The sequence below is a fragment of the Somniosus microcephalus genome, chromosome 8 (assembly GCF_052327205.1).
Source record: "Somniosus microcephalus isolate GS21.2 chromosome 8, FLI_Smic_1.0, whole genome shotgun sequence".
In the NCBI taxonomy this organism is placed as follows: domain Eukaryota; kingdom Metazoa; phylum Chordata; class Chondrichthyes; order Squaliformes; family Somniosidae; genus Somniosus; species Somniosus microcephalus.
The window spans coordinates 136,442,926-136,465,404 of NC_140994.1; the positions used below are offsets into that span (position 1 = coordinate 136,442,926).

The following is a 22,479-nucleotide window of genomic DNA, read 5'->3' on the forward strand; positions in this document are numbered from 1 at the left end:
ACTTTCAATAATGTTTTCTGACAATTTATTCCTGCTTTTACCCCCTTTACTACTTTACCATTATACATTCTGTCCCTTCCTGACATGCTCTGGTTTTTAATTCCCCCACTGCTACCTTGCTTTATTGCCTTCTCCGCTGTCATTTTTATTTTTCGCTCTCTTAAAACCTCCCCCCCACTAATTAGTTTAAAGCCCTCTCTACAGCCCTAGTTATTCCATTCACCAGGACTCTAGTCCCAGCACTGGCCAAGTGAAGTCCGTCCCAACGGAACAGCTCTCTCCTGTCCCAGTACTGATGCCAGTGTCCCAAGAAGCAAAACCCATTTCCACCACACCAGTCTTTGAGCCACGCATTTAACTCTCTAATTTTATTTACCCTAGCCAAATTTGCACGTGGCTCAGGTAGTAATCCAGAGATTATTACCCTTGTGGTTCTGCTTTTTAATTTGGCCCCTAGCTGCTCAAACTCCCGCAGCAGAACCTCTTTCCTTGTCCTATCTATGTCGTTGGTACTGACACTCTCACTACCTCTTCTTCCTTTCTTGCTGGAGGAGGATAGTCAACGGTGAGAAACCTATGACTAAGAGGAAGAGGAAGAAAATAGAAACATAAAAAGTAAAACTAGGCCCACTCCTCTCCCTTTTTTAAATGTGAAAATCGAAATTTTGTGGAAAATAGGGAGACTGTTGGGAAAATTTGAATTTGCACTTCAATAGCATTTGTTAATTTTTTTTCAAGTGTACTTTAGAGTACTGATTCAGAGCATCAGCACCAGATATGAAATAAAATTCTACAGCTAGTTGCTCCAATCACTTTCATTTTTGAAGGTTAGCCCTTGAACAGTAAACGTCTTAGCTTCTTTCAGTAAGAGGCAACTTAAAAGGAATCGCTAAACACAGGAGTGCCTCTGAAAGGATTGCACATTGGCACTGAGCTCAAAAGCAGCCTGAGTGTGGTATCTCTCCAATGTATTTTAATTGGGAATAGCTGTAGTGCCCTCCACAGTCAAACAGTCTCTGATACGACCAAGGCTCATAATGAAGAATGGTCACTTGAGCATGCTGCTGAAGGTTAACCGGGCGCCCATGGAACTGTACCCCAGTAAGATGTCAGCGCAGGCAAGAAAGTGGGCAGAAGGTGAGCAAATCAGCAAAAAGAAACATGAGTTAGTCACACTTAAGGTACATGCCTTTACATGATTTTCCCAGCATCAAGCAAACTCTCGTCAGCTGCAGATGAAAAAGCAGGACCAGATTTACACTAAATACGTTTACAAAGCCTGCACATCACTACTTGAGCTTACACCAGGGAGCGGTGTAATCTGAAGGGTTTCATTGTATAATGGATACAGAAAGTGTATTTATGCTGATAGGGTTAGATGTAGAAGGGTGTGAAGAGGCTCGTGTGCAGCATAAACACCAGCATTGAGCAGTTGGGCCAAATTCTGTGTAAAATGCTGGAAATATACAGCAGTTTAGTCAGCATCTATAAAGAGAAAAGACGGGTTCTGATGCTTCGGGTGTATACGTCTTCGTGGAAGCAACAGAACCTGTCTTTTCTCTTTACCAAAGCTGACTGACCTGTTGTGTATTTACAACAGTTTCTAGTTTTATTTGAGATTTCCAGCATTTGCAGTTTTCCCCGGCTTGTAGATTTGCAATAACTGTTCATTGTGAAGGAGCAACCAATATACGAGCGTGAGCACTTCTAACTGTGGAAGCAATTATCCCTTGAAGAAAAGTGTTGTATTCGAAATCCATGTCTTCAGGCATCTCATCAGCAATATTTGAAAGTGAAATCCCGGATAGTGGTTGGCCGGCATTGAATTATGAGACTGTAATTCAATCGAAAGTTACGTCTTGTAACATCAGCAGAATCCAAAGATTGAATTTGTGCTCTGAGCTTGCTGCTGGTCTCTCGTTATTTTTTATTATTTGGAGATTTTTTTCCATTATGCAGAGATTGTACTGAACACAGTGTCACATATGTGGGAAAACAAAGATTACGGCCGCAATTTTATTAATGGAGGCGGGTTGAGTGTGGGTCAGGTGGTTTCCAGCTTCCAGTACTGCACCCCAGCTCTTTCCACTCCACAGACGTGATTTTGCCTTGACTGACCTTGTTAAGCCCGCCCTGTGGACTTTCCGGCCAATTAACAGGAAGTGGGTCAGATGACATCATTTGATGACACGTCATCTGCCGGTTTCCTTAAAAGAACCACGCCCAATTTTATTTTGACAATTGATTTCTCAGTGTTTGACAGCATTGAGGTGCTGCAAACACTGACAATCATTGCACAAAGGTGAATTCTTGCACCCAGGCTCTCCAATGACTCCCTCCATAAGCTGGAATAGATGGCAGCTGCAGGCGAGGTGACAGAAGTGATTTGTCACTGGTGAGAGAGGTTCTCCCAATGAGGTGGCACTGGACATGGATTTAAAAACTTGTAGCCTAAAGAAATGTGTAAATGTATTAAAAATGCAGTACCCAACATTTTCTTTCCTTTGAGACTCACCGGCCTAGAAATTCAGTGCCCTTAGCGCCGATTTTGCGGCGCTAGAGGGCCTAGCGCTGCAATTGGCGCCGGCGCCTAAATTGCCTGGGGCCCTTCCGCCGCGGTAGACCGGTAGCGCTGCGCCGGCACCGATGACGTCATCGGTGTGCGCAGCGTCCCGGTTGCCATGGTAACCCGCCCGAACTGGGAAATTGACTTGCGGCCGCCTCGCCCGTGGCAGCCGCAAGCAACGTTCTGGCAGAGGTGCCTTGCACAAGTTTGCGCCGGCGCATTAAAGGCCCCGCGGCGGCCGGCCGCTTTCCCGCCGCCCGCCTGGCCGCAGCTCCCTCCCCGGACTTCCCCCCCCCCCCCCCGGAACAGAAGCAAGCCCGGCACTTGTCCGAGGTGCCGGGCTCATTTTTAATAAGATTATCGCGGGCCGCGGCCGGGTGCAGGCAGGTCCTCCTTAAGGGAAGGAGGAGGCCTGCACTTCCCGAACCTGCCGCACCGCAGCGGGCGCCGCAGCGCCGGAATACCGCCGAAATTCAGCGCATAGCGCCAGTTTTCAGGCGCTAACAGCTTTCAGCAGCGCCGGCAGCCATTTGGGCGCAGAAGTAGTGAATTTTTGGCCCGACCAGCGCGACTTAGCTCCGGCACTAACTTCCGGCGCTAAAGCCGTTGCTGCGCCAAAACCCAATTTCTAGGCCAATATGTGCAACATTGGATCCTTCACACCGCTTCTGCAGCTGCCATCAATCCAGAAACATCACAGCAGACTCACAACATGCCACACTTACCTGGCGTGGCGTCCGGACATTGGGAAACCCGAGCTAGAAGCGGCAAAATTCAAAAATAGGTTGACAACTACTGGCAACTACCTGTTAATAGGCAGGTAATTGCCTTTAATCAGCTTCCCGCCGCTAGGTGTCGGGTCCATTCACAAATCGGGGACCCAACACTTGGGAAAGCTGTGTAGAGGCAGGTCGACGGCTGGACCGCAACCCGCCATCAATCAAAACGATTTTAACCTATGACCCGCTTCCAAACCCACCCTCTGAGCGCCGGCAAAATCGCAGTCTCAAAGATGATTATCGGAGTTGTAGGTAGATGCCATTGTGTGCCTATCTACTGTAGTAATCGAGTGCCATTAGCAATCTGAAGATTAGGGCCTGGAGTTTCTGCACAGTTGCTCTGGCCTTTTTGGCGCAATTCACCTGAAATCAGCATAACCCGCGCAAAAGTTCACAGAATTTTAAGCGCAAATTCCGCTCAGCGCAAATCAAGTTTCCACGGTCTTTTGCGCTAGTTGAAAAGAACATTGCGCTGGAAGCTGGTGCGCCCACAAAACTGGATGAATTAATCACCATCGGGAGTTTCCGCAAATTGCACTCGTTTGTGGGCCTTCAAGGAGGCTCCAAAAGTTAAGCTGGTTCTTTGGGGCGCAAGGATACCAATAGACCCGTTTTAAAAGCTTTTCAATTTAACTTTTTAATTTACTAAGAAACTGACTACTCTGCCCCAATATAACTAAAGAATGGTTCCGTATTTTTTTAAGTCATTTTCAGTCATTTAAAATCGGGTTACTCGCTGGTGGTGGATTGACACTGTGATTAAAAATGCTTATTTTTTGTGAGGGATCTTCAGCAGACATCAACGGCATCTCCCAGTCAGTCACCCACATTTACATCCAGTTCACAAGAGATCAAGCAAGTGTAACTGCCTGTTCGGTTGGATTTGCAAAAATGGCAGGCATGCCAATGGTGTAGGGCGTCATAGACTGCACACATGTGGCCCTTAGGGCACACCATCACAACCCAGCTATCTTTGTCAACCAAAAGGACTTCCACTCCCTCAACATACAGCTGATGTGTATCAACAAGAAGGAGTTCTTGCATGTTTGCGTCAAGTTCTGTGGTAGTTGCCATGACTCTTTCATCCTGCGGCACTCTAGTGTTCCTCCGCTTTTCAATCCACCAAACCAACTTAACATTTGGCTCCTTGCTGACAAAGGCTATCCCCTGAAGAAGTGGCTAATGACGCCGATCAGGAGGCCAGCTAATGAGGCTGAAGAGCACTACAACGCCAGCCACACTTCGACCAGGTCCATCATAGAGCAAACCATTGGGTTGTTGAAGGTGTGCTTCCAATGCCTTGACCGATCAGGTAGAGCCCTGCAGTATACACAATACAGGTCTCCAGAATGGTCAAGGCCTGCTGTAAACTGCACAACATCGCACAGCGTCGTGGCTTGCAGCTTCCTGATGAGCAAGCGGCTCACTTCCAGCCCTCCTCAGATGAGCAGGGGGAGGAGGAGGCTGAGGAGAAGGAGGAGGATCTGGAGGAGGAGGAGGAGCAGCAGGAGGAGGAGGAGGAGCAGGAGGAAGTCAGAGCACCGGTGTATCGACCAGCGCAACGGCAGCACGCGAGCACATGGCTGCCTGGGATGCAAGGGATGCACTTATCCTGACCAGATTTGCATAGGTTGCCCAAGTTGGCACATGTCCTTGGCTCCAACCTAGGACATCATTGGCAATGGACATGACTCTCTGGCCTCCTTTCACTCAGGCCACCAACCTGACAATGCAAGTGTGGCGGAGCCTGCAATGTGGAGCTGCCTAAGGTGCAAGAACAGATGCCATAACGCCAACATTTTGGTTTCAAATAATTTTAAAGCTTTCCAACGTGGATGGCATTTCATCAATACACATAAACATTCTTCCAATCTGCACACAGATCTGGAGGTTATATCCCTTGCCAGCTGTACCCACAGAGGTTTATTTGGCAGGCCTCTTCCTCCCAGATGAGTGGAAGAGCACCTCCATGCTAGCTGTCACCCCCTCAAACAACATTTGCAGCGCCTCATCCGAGAGCCTCGGGGAGACCCTTGCCTTGGAAGTGGACATAGTGGTTTCTCAAAATATGTTGCAGGTGGTGCAGCATAGGCAGAAATGCTGTGGAATGAGCCAAGGTAGTAAGAAGCCATAAAATCAGACTGGAAAAGTGCTGTCAACAGAGGCGGGTTTCAGTCCCAAAACATTAATTAACCAAGGGCATTCCACACCTTTGAAAGCAAGTGGCCAATCATGGAAAAATCTCAATTTTTTGAAAACTATCAGTGGAGTCGGGTTTCAAACCCACCCAAACTGAAACCTGCCTCCATCTCGCCTCCAGTGAGAAAATCACCCCTATAGTATTGCGTTATTTTTGTACATACAAAATACATAATTTGTGCATTTAGCAGTAAATGATACAATGATAATATAACACAACACTTTGTTTTTATCCCCCACTCTCCAAAAGGATTAAATGTTTGCCAAAAACTTTCTCATGAAAAAATCTGCCCTTTTAAGATTAATAGCAAACGGAATTTGTATTTCTTTTGGAAAATGATCAATTGTTTTTATAAGTCTTCAGAACTTGAACAATATTTTCTAATTTTCCTTTGGTTTCCTATGAGTGTATTGTTCTTCTTGTGTGGTTAGGCAATAAGATAATACAATAAATTAAACAATTTATCCATGTTGCTTGAGGGTATTTTCTAACAATTTAAAATCTACAATCCAATGATTGCAGTAGCACACCTTCAATGCTGCCATCCCACCATCTCCACACCATCTCCAAGTCAAGCCAAAGTGACTCACATATGATGAGCTGCCACAATCGTTCCTGTAGGATGTGAGTAGCTATGTTGTATGTTATTTCAAGATGGTAGCCTATCTCTTCAGCATTAAATTTTGGCTGTTTAAATCCTTATATTTAAAAAATGTGTGTTTTCTGCCTCAAATATATGCAGCTAATAATATGAAGTGGTGATCAGATGCCAGGCCTTAAGCAATGTTCTTCTACAGCTTAAACCATGAGGTGTCTTATGTTCATTAATAAATAGACATTCTTATTATGAACACAGCTAGCTTTTGCTAGACACTTTTATTGAGCACATGTGGACTAGGTACAATGTCTGTAGAGGCTTCCATTTTGACTGCTGCCTTGTGGGTAGCCTAGTGCCTCATGGGTAACGTAGTCTTAATATATATACAGCTGGGTAGTGTAGTCTTATACATACAGCTATATACAGCTCTACACAGCTCTACGGCTCCACCTAGTGTTCACTATAGAATGACGTTATTGATCATTACATCCTCCTTTCTTTGAGGTTTAACAAAATCAATATCAATCAACTTTCAAGAAAACAATAAAGATAATATCAGTAACACTTTTGTTAGTGCTCTATAAACATAAACATTTTCAAAACAGTCAACACATTTTCAAAGCTTTACATTGTACTCAAAGATTAAGTCTATCAGGCTTTTTTACTTCACGTGTAGATCTTCTCAACATGGGTAAGTCTGATGTGTCTTCATGAGATTGTTCTGGCGGTGATTGACAAGATGCAGTTGCGGCATTGTCATCAATCTGCTCTTGTATAGATCAAGGTCTCCTTGCGATCTTTGCTTGGAGAGGGTTTCAGTGTTTCCTTCACTCTTCATGCCATAACTCTCAATGTAGTCAATGCACTCTCGAAAAACTGCTGGCAGCTGGATCCCATCATACAGCATAGTCCTCTCAGCAGCCTCAGCTAATGGAACACCAAAGATTGGCCTGAGGGAAGAAGGAGTATCCACCGGAACTGCTTCCTGCTCTGGTGCAGGCTTCTTCTTTTTCTTTTTCTCTTTCCACTGCTTAACAACATCTGCTGTGGTTATATCTTTGGACTTTTTCTCCTTGTGTTTTTCCTCTTTGTGCTTTTCTTCCTTTGGCTTCTCTTTGACCTTAAAGTCTTTTTCTTTCTTCTTGGAGAAACTAGGCTTTTTGAAGACATGGATACCCTTTGGCCTTTTCATCCTTGATGGGCTCTCTGCTTCATCACCTGAGTCATCTGGTCTGCTTATGGCACAGTTTATACGGTAGACTCTCTTGACAAGTTCTAAGTCTTCACAAGCTTTGTCACCTAGTATCGAATCAAGTCTTTCAGCCACAACAGAAAACATGAGATGATGCACTTTGTCTTTGACTGTCACTTTAAGTCTGCATACACCTAAGCTATCTATTTTCTGTCCATTATAGTCCTTCAGTAGTACTGACGTTTTCTGTATTTTGGGCTTTTCTTTCATATTTATTATGTCACTCATACTGATTAAGTTTGCTTTTGCCCCAGTGTCCAGTTTCAATGTAACTAATGCTCCATTTATCTGCAGTGGGACCATCCATTTGTCCACTTTTACTGCATTGACTTTATGTTCAGCATTGTCCATTTCTGAGGGCTGCACATTTTCTGTATCTTTTTTGATATCGTCACATGACACCATTCCTACAAAAAATGTCTCACTTAAATCAGTGTCCTCAATCACATTAACTTGTTGCCCTTTTGTTGTTTTTACTTTTGAAAAGCATTGTTTGGCAAAGTGATTCTTTCCATTACACTTTGTGCACATTTTTCCAAATGCTGGGCATTGTCTTAACTGGAGTTTGTAACCACAGCGTTTACAATTAAAAATTTCATCCTCCGATTGCTTTTCATTTCTGTTCTGCCTATGTTTCTTCCCCTTATAGGACACAGCACCGACAGCAGCATTATCACTCATTACAATCGCATCATTATTGATTTCACTGAAAGTCTTCGCGTGCTTTCGAGCTAGCTCACTGGCTTGGCATATTTTCACCGCATTTTCCAAATTTAGTTCGGTTTCTCTCAACAGACGTTCCCTGACTTTTTTATCATGAATACCAAACACAATCTGGAAATGAATCATGGATGATTTCAGCTCAGAGAAATTACATGTCTGTGCTTTCAGTTTCAGATCAGCTATAAAGCTATCAAAGGTCTCATTTTGTTGCTGTGTCCGAGAACAGAAGATATATCTTTCATAGGTCTCATTCTTTTTGGGAGAGCAATGTGCATCAAAATGTTTTAGCACATCTTCTAATTTTTCTCTGTTCTCCTCTGGATTAAATACAAATGTATTAAATACCTCTATTGCCTGTGGGCCTGCAACCGTAAGCAGCAACGCTATCTTCCTTGCCTCTGGCTTCGTACCGAATCTGATGGCTGCAATGTAGAGTTCGAATTGTTGTTTAAGAGTCTGCCAATTGTAGTCGATGTTTCCTGTGAGTTTCAAACGCTCTGGTGGCTTCAAATTCTCCATGTCGCTTTTCACAATTTTCAGCAGATCTTCACCACCCTGGTACCATCTTATGTTCATTAATAACTAGACATTCTTATTATGAACACAGCTAGCTTTTGCTAGACAATTTTATTGAGCACATGTGGACTAGGTACAGTATCTGTAGAGGCTTCCATCTTGACTGCTGCCTTGTGGGTAGCCTAGTGCCTCATGGGTAATGTAGTCTTAATATATATACAGCTGGGTAGTGTAGTCTTATACATACAGCTATATACAGCTCTACACAGCTCTATGGCTCCACCTAGTGTTCACTATAGAATGACATGTTATTGATCATTACAACGTGCACCAGAGCACCGGTGATGTTCCCATCCTCTGGGAAGTAGGTGAATTGTTGTTCTCATCCGTGAACACATGGCCCGATGCTTTGCTGTTCTATGGCATTGCCACCATATCACTCAGGATTGATTTGTTAGCTTTTCAATTATGAGGCTTGTGTTGTTTTAAGAGCATAAGAATTAGGAGCAGGAGTAGGCCATACTGCCCCTCGGGCCTGCTCCGCCATTCAATATCATGGCTGATTTTCAACCTCAACTCCAATTTCCCGCCCGATCTCCATATCCCTTAAATAAAAACAGAAAATGCTGGAAATACTCAGCAGGTCAGGCAGCATCTGTGGAGAGAGAAACAGAGTTAACATTTCAGGTCGATGACCCTTCGCCAGAACTGGAAAAAGCTGGAGATGTAACAGATTTTAAGCAAGTGTAGGGGCAGGGAAAGGGGGGAGGGGAGGAAAGAACAAAAGGGAAGGCCTGTGATAGGATGGAAGGCAGGAGAGATTAAGAGACATTAAGAGAGATTAAGAGATGGTGCAAGGCAAAAGGAGATGGTAATGGGACAAATTAAGAAACAAAAGATGACTCTAGAGAAGTGTAAATGACACTGGCAGAATGAAAGACAGCTGCCATGTGGGAGAGAGAAAAATAAATAAATAAATAAAATCCCTTGATTTCCCTAGAGTCCAAAAATCTATCGACCTCAGCCTTGAATATACTCAACAATCAGCATCCACAGCCCTTTTGGGTAGAGAATTCCAAAAATTCACAACCGGCTAAGCGAAGAAATTCCTCCTCATCTCAGACTTAAATGGCCGACCCCTTATCCTGAGACTGTGACTCCTGGTTCTAGATACTCCAGCCAGGGGAAACAACCTCTCAGCATCTACCCTGTCAACCCCCCTCAGGAGCTGATATGTTTCAAAACCTTAACATAAACCTTTAAATACATTTTTTCATCCCAACACGGAGTTTGCACATTCTCTCCGTGTTTGCGTGGGTTTCCTCCGGGTGCTCCGGTTTCCTCCCACAGTCCAAAGATGTGCAGGTTAGGTTGATTGGCCAGGATAAATTGACCCTTAGTGTTAGGGGGGATTAAATACGTGGGGTTACTGGGATAGGGTGGGATATGTGTTGGTGTAGGGGTTACGGGGATCGGGTGGGATATGTGTCGGAGCAGGCTCAATGGGCCGAAATGGCCTCTATCTGCACTGTGGGGTTTCTGTGATTCTGTGATTCCAATTCCAAGGCTGCTGTGACTTTTCATCTACTGTGGCTTTTCCCAACAGTTTTCCAGCAATTGCAATCCTTTTATTTTATTCAGAATATGATTATTTCTGTGCTCCTAGTAGGAAACCAAAACCCTAAATTGGATGAGTTCTGTACTAATTGGCTACGCCTTGCTCAATCTATTTGCTCTGCCTGATTATCTAATATAAGACCAATCTAATAGGCCAGACACATTCACATAGTTATAATCAAGGCACGAAAAGAAAGAAACAAAATGCTTGGTGCTCAAGAAAATGGAAGAGTTTCTGTTACTTTTCCAACAGCATTAGCAAATTGCCTCTGCATTTGTTCTCAAGCTCATTATGAAAACCATTGTAATCAATCAAATGCTGTAAAAAGCATTAAAAAAACTGTATTAACAGCTGCCCAACATGCCGTTCTCTCATTATGCCCATGTCATATTCGAGCATGGTAAACAACAGCAGACGGCTGTGTGAAAACCAATCCCAATTAGTTTCTTTCAATAACAAAAAAAAACTTTTGTTTAGACTATCTTTATTAAAAAAAAATTGACAAATACCCCAGGGGCTGAAAGATGTAATGGTAGCACAAGTTTCATAGTCAGAGGATTGTCATCTTGGGCCAATTCCAGAGGTGGAAATATATCACCGATCCTTCATCGTCACTGAGACAAAATCCAGGAACTCCCTACCTAACAGCACTGTGGGAGTACCTTCACCACAAGGACTACAGCGGCTCACCACCACCTTCTCAAGGGCAATTAGGGATGGGCAATAAATGCTGGCCTTGCCATCGATGCCCACATCCCATAAACGAATATAAAAATAAAGTTGGCAACTGGACCTATGGGTAGCAACTGGACTCAACCAAATTTCCTTAAGGAGGAACTCCATGTTTTTCTTGGGCAAAAAGGGTAGGATTATATTGAAAATGCCGATGCTGGGGGACAAAACATATTTTCAGTTTTGGCACTAATTCTCTACATTATCCCATTAAGCCCAATCCAGTTCGGTATAGCTGAGCTACTTAACAGTTCAACTCACTCCCTGCTCTGCCTCAACAATAGACCTAGTTGCTTGCCTTGGAAAAGCACCCTTTAATCCAGTGTGCCATTTCTGCATGTGGCCATTTTTGTATTACAGATATACACCACTAGGAACGCAGCTAACCCTGTCACATAGTTATGTCACATATGCCCCTTACAGTCAGCATAGCCTTTTATTCCATTAGACTGGGCTGGATTGGGACCGAGGTCCCAAAGGTGAAAGCAGAGTGTTAGTTGTCATTTATGTGAACTTAATTCAACACGATAATAGTTCCCTTTGATATAGTGTCCTTTGTGATCCCTAAAACTCTTAATCCTAAATAATCAATCTGTTCTTCATAGGAGTTAACTAAAAGAAAATGAGTGAAAAATGATCTTTTGGCTCACCAATCTACATCCTTCCAATAGACCATGTACAATTTGCACTGTAATGACTCAACCCAACTTTTTTAAACAAAGAGAGGTCAATGACCACAAGTTCTTCATATTCCCTGAAGTAAATTCAGCAAATGGTGTTAGCCAACACTCAATGGGTAGCACTCTCACCTCAGAGTCAGAAGGATGTGGGTACAAGTTCCACTCCAGAGGCTTGAACACATAGGCCGCGATTTTGCCAGCTCTCAGAGGGCGGGTTTAGAGGCAGGTCATTGGTTAAAATCATTTTGATTGATGGCAGGTTGCGATCCCGCCATCAACCCGCCTCCAAACAGCTTTCCCAAGTGTTGGGTCCCCGATTTGCGAATGGACCCGATACTTAGCGGCAGGAAGCGGATTAAAGGCAATTACCTGCCTATTAACAGGTACTTGCCAGTAGTTGTCAGCCTATTTTTGAATTTTGCTGCTTCTGGCTCAGGTTTCCTGACGTCCGGACGCCACGCCAGGTAAGTGTGGCGTGTTGTGAGTCTGCTGTAATGTTTCTGGATTGATGACAGCTGCAGAAGTGGTGTGAAGGATCCAATGTTGCACATGGTGAGCCTCAGAGGAAAGAAAATGTTGGGTATTGCATTTTTAATACATTTACACATTTCTTTAGGTTACAAGTTTTGAAATCCATGTCCAGTGCCACCTCATTGGGAGATCGCTTCTGACACCTCACCTGCAGCTGCCATCTATTCCAGCCTATGGAGGGGGTCATTGGAGAGCCTGAGTGCACGAGGTCACCTTTGTGCAGTGATTGTCAGTGTTTTCAGCAACTCAATGCTGTCAAACACTGAGAAATCAACTGTCAAAATAAAATTGTGCATGGTCCCTTTAAGGAAACCGGCAGATGATGCGTTATCAAATGACGTCATCTGACCGGCTTCCTGGTAATTGGACGGCAAGTCTGCAGGGCGGGCTTAACAAAGTGAATCAAGGTAAAATCACGTCTGTGGACCAGATGCAGCTGGGGGCGGGACTGGAAGCCAGAAACCACCTGACCCGCACCCAACCCACCTCCATTAATAAAATCGTGCCCATAATCTATGCTGATTCTTCAGTGCAGTAATAATGGAATGCCGCACTGTTGGAGGTGCTGTCTTTCAGATCAGATGGTAAACTGGGGCCCCGACTGCCCTCTCAGGTGGACATTAAAGATCCCATGGCACTACTTCGAAGAAGAGCAGGGGAGTTTGTCCTGTTATCCTGGACAATATTTATCCCTTGTCCGGCAACATTCAAACAGATTATCTGATCACTTTCTCATGGCCGGTTGTGGGATCGTGCTGTGTGCAAATTGGCTGCCACTTTTCGTACATTACAACAGTGATTACAATTCTTATTGGCTGTAAAGCATTTTGGTATGTTCTGAGTTCATGAACGGCGCTATATAAATGCAAGTCTTTCTCTTTCAAATTCTCCAGGATATCACTGCAGATTTTCTTTTTATTACTGAGAAACCACAAAATGAAAGGTCGTAAGTTCAAGACATCACCAAATTGAAAATAATAGAAGAGAAGATGAGCTAAATCAATCAGTACTGGCCAAGTGAGGGTAAGAGTAAATGTTTAAGGCTCATAGAGTGCAGAAGGTGAGGGAATACATGTAACCTGTTGTTATCACTGGCCCCCTCCCCTCATACATTTGACAAGGCAGTGATTTTTCTACCCAAAATCAAATCGGGTATATCGCAGGTTAGGTCCTTCCTATGTCTGAAAGAAGTGCTGTAGTTCAACCTCTAAAGAGTTGCCCCCTACATCGCTGTTCCTTACACTAGCCAATATTTTGGCTCCACTGAATGATAACTTAGTGCCAAATTGTGGGGAGCTTCATGTATGTCTAGTTTGAAACTTATTTCCCGTTGTACCCCTTGCAACCAGTAGAGAAGAGGGACCTCCAATCCACCAATCCGGGCTCCAACCCAAGACTCTAGTGGTGAGGCAATGGGGTTGATTTTAATTGTTCCTGCCGGGCAGGAAGCAGGCAGCAACGGGTCACCTGCCCATTTAACACACTACCCAATTTTCCTTTCCATTGATGAAATCCATTCCTCATCCAAAGGAACAATTAAAATTGACCCACACCCCACCCCCAAATGTTAATCCACACTCTGTCAGTACACATAAAACAAATCCTCATTATTGATTTTCATTGGCAGACGTGCCTTCAGCTGCCTAGACGCAGACACAAAGCTCTGGAATTTGCTCGCTATACCTCTCCGCCTCTTTACCTCTCTCTCCTCCTTTTAAGACGCTCCTTAAAACCTACCTCCTGTCCTATATCTGCTTATGTGGCTCGGTGTCAATCTTTGTCCGGTTATACTCCTGTGAAGCGCCTTGAGACATTTTGCTAGGTTATAGGCGCATTTTCAATGTCAGTTGTTATATACTTATAATTAAGTTCAAGGAGTTTTGCAACCCTTTCAGGATTACTTTTTTCAGGGTTGATTGACATTATTGAGTTCCTGCTCATTTCATGGGCAGCCAGTGGAACAGTGACAGACATCATTAATACATCAGTCATTTCAGTTGACCAATAGTTATTATACATATATAGGCATAGAAATTGGGCAGTTACTGTCACCCATTTGCGCTGCTGTCCTGGTGAAAAATGGTGGCTGCCACTCTGTCGCTTTCTCCAGTGCGGGACTCGGCCGCCATTTTTATGAGGGCCTTAGCGTGGCCAATAGCATTCACTGACTTTGACCACTAGTCTGAGGTCATGAAGCTTCATTGGTCACTGGAGCCAGGTGGTGGGGGCAACACTGCTCGCAGTGATGGCCTCGATGATGTGGTCCCACGTTATTCTTTCTGGAGGGCCTCCTGGCCCCTGTGGGTAGAGGGCCTCTTTTGCAGTCTTGACCCCCTGGACAAAGCTGGAGTGCTGCGTGTGAGACCCTGGGTGCCCCTTCCCTGGCTTGCTGAGCCATTTGTGTTTGTGCTGATTCCCATGTGGTGCAGAAGGCAATTCAGCTTTAAGAGCTGAAGACTCCCAGTTGGGAATTCTTTTTAATGTTAATTTCTTTTTCAGAAGGCAGTTGAGCTTTAAGGGTTAAAAACTGCCTATTTTTACATGATTTATTTTTCATTTCAGAAGGCAGTTCCCCTTTAAGAAACCAAAACTGCTTTCTGAAATGACAGGCTCGCTTTCAGGGCAGGCTGTACTAGCTGCAATGATGCTACGTCCATGCTACATTGGGACCTCCTGCTGAGACGAACGCCGCCAGGACGGCATTGCGCAGTGAGTTTAGCGCTGGGCTAATGTTAATTAGTCCCCGGCACCAATTTTTCGGACCGGCCAGCACCACTACTTTCGGCAACCATTAACACCCGCCCGCGGTGGCACCGGCAGCTTTTGTGGCATTCACGAATTTCTAGGCCTGAATGTCTTGTGCCAAAATGTCCCAAAGTGCTTTGCATAATTACTTATCTTTTTAAAGTTCTGTGAATGTTATGTAAGTAAATGCAAGACTGGTCTAGAGTAAGCCACACCAATCAGATTATAAATGCAACTGAGTTCATTATAACAAGGCTGTGTCTTCACTAAATATGTTCGAAAGAAAAGAAAGAACTTGCATTTATATCGTGGCCAAGAACAATATGTAGTAAAACGTCCCAAGGTGTTTATATAGTGGCTTGCAGCTCCTCAGGATGTCCCAAAGTACTTCACTGCCAATTAAGTACTTTTGAAGTGGAGTCACTGTTGTAATGTAGGAAATGCAGCAGCCAATTTGCACACAGCAACGTCCCACAAACAGCAGTAAGATAAATTACCAGATAATTTGTTTTGGTGATATTGGTTGAGGGCTACATATTGGTGTCACGGAATCTTTTACTTCCACTTGAGAAGGCAGATGGGGCCTTGGTTTAACGTCTCTTCCAAAAGATGGCACCTCCAACAGTGCAGCACTGAAATGTCAGTTCAGTTTATGGGCTGGATTTTGCCAGCCCTGGGGTGGCAGGTTTGGAGGCGGGACTGCCAGGAAAATGGCAGAATTTGGGGGCGGGTGCCCAACCCGCCTCCATGCCATCTTGCCAGGAGGTGGGTAGCCGACCCGCGCCAGGTCCCGCCTCCTCGAGGCGGGAAGGGGATTAATGCCAATTAACTGCCTGTTAACAGGTAGTTAACAGGCAGTTTTTTGGCTAATCCCTATTTTGTGCCCTGAAGTGTGGGCTTCCCGATGGCTCCAAACCTCACCAGGGTCAGCGAGGCGGGCCGTCAGTCTGCGGGGGTCGGAGGGGCCGAGATGTCCGGTGTGCAGGTGAGTAATGGGTGCATGTGTGCAGAGGTAAGTGTGTGATGTGTGTGTAAAGTGTTTTAATAAGTTTTACTTACCTTTACTTCTTCCTGCAGACTTCCTCCCTTCAGGTCTCGGGAGTCCCTCAGCAGAATGGCCGCTGAACTGTCAAAAGCTGCAGCCTTCTGCTTTCTGGTCAGGAAGGCTTTCTAATTGAGTCTTGAGTAAAGACACAACTTAGAAGACAGATTGTCAGTCTTTGACAGCTTCACAGAGCTGTCAAACAATGACATTTCATCTGTCAAAAGCTCTTGACAGATGAAATGGCACTCGCTAATGTCACCTGTAACTGGCTTTCCCTTAATTGGCCTGCTAAGCCCGCTGGGCGGGCTTAACAAGGTCAATCAAGGGAAAATAGTGTGGGTTAGCCACAAGTCGATGGAGGCGGGACTAAAACCCAACAAGTGGGAGTCCCGCCTCCAAAAGCTCCCCATTGACAAAATCCAGCCCTATGTGTTCAAGTCTCTGGAGTGGAGTTTGAAACTATGACCACTGACCCAAGGCTGACACATAAACATTCCATAAACTGTTCAATAAGCTTACTTTCAGTTATGAATAAGCAGATGACACAGTGACATAATCCGTATTGAAGCATGGCAGGTTATTCCTGTGTGATGATATTGTGACAAGTAATTCTCAGCTCTTCTTACCAATTAAAAACTTAAGAACAGAAGAAATAAGAGCAGGAATAGGCCATATGGTCCCTCGAGCCTGCTCCACCATTCAATAAGATTATGGCTGAACTTTTACATCAACTCTGCTTTCCTACCCTATCCCCATATCCCTTGATTCCCTTAGTACACAAAAATCTATCGACCTCAGTCTTGAATATACTCATCGACTGAGCATCCACAGCCCTCTGGGGTAGAGAATTCCAAAGGTTCACAACCCTCAATTTCTCCTCATTTCAGTCCTAATAGCTGACCTCTTATACTGAGACTGACCCCTAGTACTAGACTCTCCAGCCAGGGGAAACAGCCTCTCGGCATCTATCCTGTAATAAAATGTTCAGAGTGATTATTTGCAAGGTATCTTCTGCGGCCTTCTATGCATGCGTACTGAATCGGGGCAGAGCCTAAACACCGCCCCCCACCAGAACCGTGCATGCACACCCGACATTACAGATGCACATGAGTACTGGAAGTTCCAAGTACGCATAAGCCTAGTCGCAGGGCTGCAGCCTGCGGCCTCAACCACGCTTTCCTCCCTGTGGAGAATGTCAGGAGATCAGAGTGGGGGAGAGGAGAGGGGTTTGGAGGGCGGGAGTGGAGAGGGGATCGGAGGTGGGGAGAGGAGAGGGGATCGGAAGTGGGGAGAGGAGAGGGGATCGGAGGTGGGGAGAGGAGAGGGGATCAGAGGTGGGGAGAGGAGAGGGGATCGGAGGGAGGGAACGTCAGGAACTCAGGGGTAGAGGGTGGGTTAGAGCATGGAGAGAGCAGTGGGGATGGGGGAAGAAAATGATCCAGGTCAAAAGCGGGGAGGGGGGTAGGGGGATGAGAACGAGAAAATGATCCAGTTGGGAAGATGGATCACATTCTCCCCCTCTGTTAGACGTGGATCGCGTTCTTCCAATCGGATGAATTAGTGAATCCCTTCTCACAGACCGAGCAGTCCCCAGTGTGAACTCGCTGGTGTGTCAGAAGGCCAGATACACACACAGGTGTGTCTTTTCCTCCAAGAGGACCAATCGGAAATCTGGTCCAACCCATGCAGTCTAAAATGTTTACCCCAGTTATTTTTTATAAAAACAATGTGCTTTTAGAACAATTTTATGTAGCCAAATAAAAAAAATAAAGCCAACATCTTTTTAAGCAATTAATGCCTGGGTTGCAAATCTGTCCTCTATTTCACGTAAATGGAGTTGAGCATTAGTATTCATACGGAGTCGGTGGACCTGTGGAAAATGTGCTCTCCATCAGCATATGTCCTACACTAATTGCATACAGCTCACTAGTCAACCATATCAATGTGATCGTTAATGATTAAAATCAACTAACATCATCCATTCTTTTCATTCATTACAATATGAATGGTGCTTTATTGTGAACAGCTTTTAGATAGAGCTGTGATCCAGCTGCTTTAATACTATGCCAATGACCAAGCTTTGCAGTGTGAGACCACTTCTTGCAGATGATTGCAAGTGTTTCTTCTTGTAGGTACCAGGAGTCATGACTCAGTCACTGTAATGGTAATGACTATTAGTTACTCAAAGCAGCGGCCTCAGGGGTGATAGCTGTGGACGGTCATCTCCCGTACTCCATGTGACAGATCGCTTTTAACCATGATCATGGTTCAAAGTGTCAGGATTTTCTCAAATGTTGGCAGCTCTATGGGTGCCAAGATCAAACCTAAAACCATATCCAAATAGCCTGTCTGGCATTAGTTAAAAAGAACGAATAACTACCTGAACTGGTCATTAGCCATGAAAGCAGTCAGCAAACAAATTCAAAATGGGTCTGACAGAACATCAGCAATGTCGCAATTTCTCATTTCCTAATGTCATTTTTCTAAAAAATCTCTAAAGCTATGTATTACACAAACAGAATTGGGAAAATGTGAAAAGCCATTCAACTATAGAATTTCTGAATAAATCCAAACATTTATTTTCCTTTTAATTTCAGAAATGTCACTATAGTTGTCCCTGAGTTTGATTTATTGTGATTGTTCTGTGAATCACTTTCCTCCTGAATGACAAATTACCTCCCTCCCCCATCACTCTGTGGTGATGTTCAAAGATGTGACAACTTCAAGGATGAGAGACAGCTGTGCTCCACCTCAATGTCAACAAAGAGTGGGGGTTAAATTGGCTAACCCCCGAAATCGAGCATGTGGGCCGTGGTACGGGATTAACCCGCGCCCATTCATTGCATTGCAGGCAGCACATTAAATTGGTGCTGCTTGCTGTTTAAAATGATTGCTGCATGCAGCCAGCGCTACCCGCGCTGTTCATTGGCTGCATGCATCAGCAGGGTGCTCAATATTGCAGGTGGCAAGTGCTAGTTAAAGGCAGCCTGCACCTCTTAAAGGGGGGTGCATTGTGGCTGGAAGAAGATGTGGGAGTTTTTTGAAAAGTGAATTTGGGCTGTACAACTTCGAACAATGTCTGAATATGCGAGATAATGAACACCAAGGTTTTCTAACAATGCAGTGGAGGTCTTGCTCCAAGACGTGGAGAGAAGGAGAGGCATCCTCTAGCTGTAGGGGGCAGGAGGCTCTCCAGACAGGCAGTGGGAATAAATAGCAGCAGAGTTTAATGGCTGGAGTGTTGCTCCAAGAGCATGGATGCAGTGAAGAAAGAAGTTTAACGATGTGACATAAGTTGTCAAGGTGAGTAAATTCATATTCAAATGGCATATCCTACCAGCTGCACCACTAGCCACATCCTCTGCTCAATTCACTACACCCCCATCACCCACCTACCCACAATCTCTAACAATCAGGACTTCATCCTAAAATGCATATGCTTTACCTCATCCTCACACACTTAGCACTGTTGCAAGCCTCGCACCCATAATTCACAGCTCACACACACTGGCAGGTATTCAACCATGACAGCCACATCACCCAAACAAATTGCACGACACTCACTGACAAATTTCCCTCTTTCGTGCAGGAAAAGGTGGTGCATAACTGGAGGCAGCAGGAAAGAATTGGAGGAGGACAAGCGTGCCTGCATGTTTAAACACCCATGGAGGCGACATTGCTGGCCATCATGGGAGGGTATATCACTGAAGCCGTGGCCACTGGCGGGGCTGGAGGGATTGATGATGAGGGAATCTGCATACCTAATCCTCCCCCTCTCTTCCCACCTCTCCCTCATCCCATAATCATTTCTGACTCACAAGCTGCAGATGGCATAAGCATATATTTCTTACTTTCTCCTCTCCCCTTACCACAAGCTAACCCTTGTCCCTTTTTCATTTCAGATTCCCAAGAACTGGAACCTCCCCAGTCAGAGGAGGAAGAGAAAGAAGTCAGTGAAGATGAAGAGATGCCGTCACCCGATCTTCTACTCGCAGCCACCAACTCAGACACTGACATGGCACGTAATTTAGAGGCTAGGATAGAGGAGGGACCTGCACATGGTGAGACATCGGTCACAAGTGTGCAGAAGCCAGGGTGGGGGGTGGAGGAAAGATAGCGCAAGTGCCAGCTCACCGGAGGGCAAGGTCGCACACTAGTTCTGCTGCAGAGGAGTCAGATGAGGACTCCGATGGGCCAGGCTACAGAAGAAAGTTAATGGGTGCACGCACCCAAATGCTTGGTGCACTGGAAAGCCTGCCAGAAAACCTGTGCACAATGTCAAGGAGCATGGAGGAGTCCAGCACCAACTTGGCACAGGGCTTTGTGCAGAGCTTCGAGCCCATCCTTTCCAACATGGAATGGGTGGTCACCTCCATCACCACACCTGTGGAACCCACCAGCTTCCACTGCAGCACAAATAGCTTCTAGCAAAATTCTGAGTACTGCAGTGGAAGCTCAGACTGCTGCCATCATGACTCTGGATACCATTGTTCAAAGGGGCTTCCAGGTCATCACTGCAGTTCACCAATCTGTTCTCCAACAGATTACTAGGATTGCTGAGGCGCCGCCCCGGGGGAATGGCAGTGGCTCCCTGGAACAGAAACCTGCTGTCCTCTCTCAGGATGACATCATTCCTGCTCCCAGTGCCTTTGCTGTTGCCTGTCAGCCAGCCAGCCCGCCCAGACTGCTGCAGCCCAGGTTGAGATGATGGTCTGAAGCTGGGCATTCTAAGCCCAGAGCTGTTCGAGGTCGCCCTCCAAGACCATCTGTAGTCTCCTAAATTGAAGGTCCGCAGCCTTCCACCACCCATGCTGCAGCTATTGGGGGAAGCAACTTATAGGAGCACTAGGACAGGCAAAGGCACACGGAAGACAGGCACTAAGGGAACGCACAAGGGTGATTAGTTTACTTTTGTATACATTATGTCATGATTGAATTTATAAAATTATATTGTAAAGTGTATTTTCTGGCAGCTTTTATTTTTGTGTTGTCGGTAAGAGGGCAATATGATGGTAATTGGTACAAGAAAGGTAAGGAGTGTGGGACTATAGGTGAATGGGGAGGTGTGGATGAGGTTATTGGTATCAATCATAAATTAGTTGATCATGTAGAGCCTGGGCAGAAAAGGGTTGTCTACGTTGTAGCCTCCCTTCCTCTTCCTGTTCCTCCACTTCCTGCTGCACATCCTCTTCCTCCACTTCCTCCTCTTCCTCATTCTCCTTCTCGCCTGATGGGTGATGTAATGTACTGCCACAAATCTTGATACCTGCTCAGCTGAGTACTGTAGGACTCCTTTAGAGCGGTCCAGGCAGTGGAAGCGTTGCTTGTGGATGTCAATGGCGTGCTCTGTAATGTTCATTAGAATTAATGCTACAATTATAATGCTCTATAATTGTGGCATTGTGGCTCTCATTGTAGGCCTGCTATGCACACGTGCATGTGTTCCGGACTGGCTTAATGAGCCATGCCATGAGTGGATGACTCTTGTCGCCCTGTAGCCAGTCTTTGATTTACCGTGGTGGTTCAAATACAGGTGGCACAGAGGACTGCCCCAGAATGAAAGAATCGTACCTGCTGCCAGGATAATTGGCATTCACCTGCATGATGCACTGCCTGTGGTCGCATACCAGCTGCACATTGAGGCAGTGAAATCCCTGTCAATTCAAGAAATTGGCCAAGTTCACAGGAGGCGCACACAAGGTAATATGCGTGCACCCAAGGCAATATACGGGGCACCCTGCACTATAGGGAAGCCTGCAATCCATGCAAACCCTCATGCTCACTCTGCCTGCTTGTCTCTGGCAAGAAGGAATGAGATTTAACTGCTTCTCTGTGTATAGAGAGCTTCAGTGATGTCCCTTATGCAGCAGTGCACTGCAAACAGCGAGATGTTGCTTATATCTCCAGCAGCAACAGCCTAGAAGGAGCCAGACACACAAACATTAAGAGTCATGGTCACCTTGACAGCCACTGGCAATGCTGTCCTTGACCTGCTTCAAGGTTGCAGTTGCAGCTCCAGCAGTTGGCAGATTTCAGTCGCAAACTCTATTGTGAAGTGAAGATGTCTCAAGCATTGGTCCTTGCTGAAGTTAAGGTATGAGAATTTTTCCTTGAAGACCCTTGCTGGATATGGCTTCCTGCTGAGTGCCCTTCTCCCCTCCTTCTCCTCCTTGCTCTTCTAGCAGCTTGTCCTGCTCTGCGTGGCCTCTCTTCATTCTCCTAGTCATGCTCAATTCCCAGAGGATGCCAGACCACCTGTGTCTGGAAGCAACTTGTTTCAGCTCAAGCTTTTAAATGAACAAAAAAGTACTTCAGCACCAGCCAGGCCACTCCCTGTAAAATATTCAAATATTTCAAAAGTATCGGAAAGCTCCAAAAACACGTACAATTGCACCAGCAACCAGAAGAAATAATCCAACAACTAACCTGTAAGTAGTGCACGGTCCCTTTAAATAGCACTGGTGGGAGGTCCTTCATTCTATTTAATATCGTGT

General features: G+C 45.3%; 1 pseudogene; it reads left to right on the forward strand.

Annotated features, from left to right (window-relative positions):
* Positions 1–1,037: 1,037 nt before the first annotated feature.
* LOC147113809 (uncharacterized) lies at positions 1,038–20,102 on the forward strand (annotated as a pseudogene).
* Positions 20,103–22,479: the final 2,377 nt, after the last annotated feature.